We start from the raw sequence: 3,401 nt of genomic DNA, 5'->3' as shown, positions 1-3,401 counted from the left end.
ACAACCGTTGCCGGATTGACTTTTTATCAAAATAAATCGTTCAACTGCATGAGTTTTGTATCCTAATTGATAGTATAATTATTCAGTTATGCATTACGTTTTGATATGCTAAATTTAGGAAAAAGCAACAGCAAATTTTGTTTTAAATTCAATTTTGAATATAGTGAAAACAGAAAGTCTATCTAGGAAGCAAATTTAGAAAGAAGCTCGTTTATTTATGTTGTAGTTTATTTCACTTTTACTAAAATTAGTGCAGCTGTTAAGCAAACAAAATTTCGCAAAAAAAAAAAACAGAATGGGAAAAGTGAATAAAGATAGTTGGCAAGTAGAAGTGCGACTAAAATTGCACAGCAGGCGAAAATACTCATATAGAATATGCAAATTAGCCGCAAATTAAGGTGTAAAAATGCATGACATACAAACGCCTCTGGCAAATGCACAAAACAAATTAAATTTTCGCAGTGGAGCTGTGCAAATTGCAAACCAGAAACGAAGGAAAACAAAATGAAGTTAAATACGTGTGATATATTTGTCAGTGAGAAAACTGGTGGAAAGTCGCAAAAAAATGGTTGCTACGACGTAGAGGTCAGCTTGGTAATTGGGATGAAAAAAGTGGAATAGTTTGCAACTATTTTCACAATGATATTTAAATGTTAATTGTACATATTGCCGTTCAGTATACAGTGAACTTTCTCAGCAGACTTAAACAACTCATTAGTTAAATAATTACAAGTACTTTATCGAGCAGCTGCATTAAATTTATGGCTTTCCATGTTACCAGATTGCCACGAGCTTGATTTTATTGTCTATTTTATTCTGAGCACTCCTCTAAACGATTCTATTGTCCTTCTCTGAACTGATTCCAGATGCCCAAGTCCCATCAATGCTAGCGCTAAACGAGATGGGACAATAATAAATTTGTAATCATTATCTATTGTTTACATCAAATATCGAGCAGAGAACAGCGAGTTGCAAGCAACGAGATATCAGCATCGCGCCCAGCATTGCCATTTGGCAATGAAATTCAATTCATGACCCCATCAATTCGTTATTCTCTTTTAATTTCAATTTGTTGTCAAATGTTTTCTGTCTCCGAGCGAATGACAGCAAATTTAGATTAGATTTCAGTTAGTCTAAAATATACCCTTTCCACTTAAAACAAATGATAAATTAATACTCGAGCTATTTTTGCTGATTAAACTCAATAAATGCACCAGTTCAAATGGTGAGATCCATAAATCGGTTATCGTCTTTGTTAAAATAACTGGCTCAAATCAACACAGTAATTTATTGTACCAGGATTTTAGAAAAATGTTTTCTACAATACGAAAGTACATCCTTATTTATTGTAATGCTCACTGTTTAGGGGCTGTCCATATATTACGTAATCACTTAGGGGGTGGGAGGGGGTCAAGGAAATGATTATGTTTGATTACATGGGGAGGGACAATGGACAATGATTACGTAATAATTTTATAAAAATTTTGTTAAAAGTATTTATTCAAAAATTGGTTTAGCGACGATTAATCTGTCGATAAGTACCGAATGCAATAATTCGTATAAATGTAGCTGTAAGCTTTGATTGGAAATCTAAGAAACCCTTTTACCGTGTGGCTGGACGGTGATAGGGAGAATGCCTAGTAATTCAGTCATACAAAGGATGTGAAGACCTCGAATGGCTTCACGAGGATTATGTAGACGACGAAGACTAAGATGATACCTGCGGATATAAAGAGATTTTGACAAGCCAACTTCCAATAATAACAAGTAAGAAAGCTACAGTCGAGTGTACTCGACTGTAAGATACCCGCTACCCATTTTGAATAAAAGAAACATATTTTGCGGTATTTTCTCAAAATATACCGAATATACTGCACAAATACTAAAAATATACCAAATGGTATATTTGGTATATCGACATAGTACCGCATTCAAAATATACCATAGACGGCACAATATACCAGATTGTCAGCCAAAGCAACTCAGACCCTAGCACAGTGGTTCCGCCAGTATGGGAGTTGCGGCCAAAAATACTTCTAGTTGTTATATTGCTACGAAATTTTGCCCAAAATTCTATAAAAATGTTTTAATTATAGAAAAAAAAAATTGGACATATCGCGCGACTATTTCCTGTAGCTACCATACAAAATATCGGACCAAATTTGGAACGTGTTTCTATTTTCAGTTTCTAACTTTTTTTTATGAAAGTAGTTTTACATTTAAATAATATTTTAAGAGGAAGAAGGCGTCCAAAACGCCCACATATACTAATCACTTAGTTAATTAATTATTAATTTTACAAGTAAATTACAGTAAAATAAAAAAAAATATAATAATAATACGAATCTAAAATACAAATTATAGGCAAATCAAATTTTAAAAATTAAATAATAGCAAGATATATTCAGTTGAAGTCATCAAGTAGTTGAAATGCTGATGCTGATAAGTCGGATTTTTTAGAATGTGGGAGCCTTCTTTGGCCAGTAATATACGGATCCGAACTCAGAAGTAATCTGTGCATCAAATCTATATTCGTATCAATCCGAGAAGTCTTTCGGGTGTGCTGCCTTCTAAACATTTTTCAAACAATTTTCCAAATCGTTCATCTCTGTCGGTTTCGCCTCATATAGCACTTAGAGGATGACGTGTGACTTAGGGCACTACAAATTTTCCCATCAACCATGGTCAACTGCAAGCTGTGTTTAATTTTAATTTCTCTACCAGACACATTACATAGAGTGGTATCCAACGCTTCAATCTTAGTTTTGAAATACTTTTCTTCGTCTTCAGATAATTGAGCTGTTTCTTTTGCAAACTGGAATCTTAATGGTCTGCAGTATCGTGTAGATGAAGGTCGTGGATTCTTCCAAATAATTTTTTTCATTTTTTTGATCATTTTCCATGGTTTTAAGTTGCAATGGCACATATGATGTCTATTTTTAGAAAGAACCGTTAGATTTCCAGAAAAATCTAGTTTGCAATGAAGAAGCTTGGACATTTTAGTAACGATTTGTTTACTTTTCGTAAATTTTTGTTGTTATGACTTTTTTTATTTTTGGCCTATGGGCGGAACCACTGTGCCTAGTAAGTAAGCGTTTTTGCAATACAAAAGTATTTCTTTAATAACTTCGACAATTTTTATCTGATCGCAACCAAATTTTCAGGAATCATAACTACTATAGTAAATATTGTATATACCAAAATTCGCAATTCTAGCTTTAAAATTACGCTTGTTATTCGATTTTTTTTATTTTCGGGGGGCGGAAGTGGGCGTGGCAAAAATTTGAAACAAACTTGATCTGCGTGCAAACATAACAAATGCTGTCGAAACTCTAGCTCTATCTCTTATAGTCTCTGAGATCTAGGTGTTCATACGGACAGACGGACAGACACACTGACGG

The sequence above is a fragment of the Drosophila sulfurigaster genome, chromosome 2R (genome assembly GCF_023558435.1).
Source record: "Drosophila sulfurigaster albostrigata strain 15112-1811.04 chromosome 2R, ASM2355843v2, whole genome shotgun sequence".
Lineage (NCBI taxonomy): Eukaryota > Metazoa > Arthropoda > Insecta > Diptera > Drosophilidae > Drosophila > Drosophila sulfurigaster.
Note: the sequence above shows the minus strand (reverse complement) of the source record.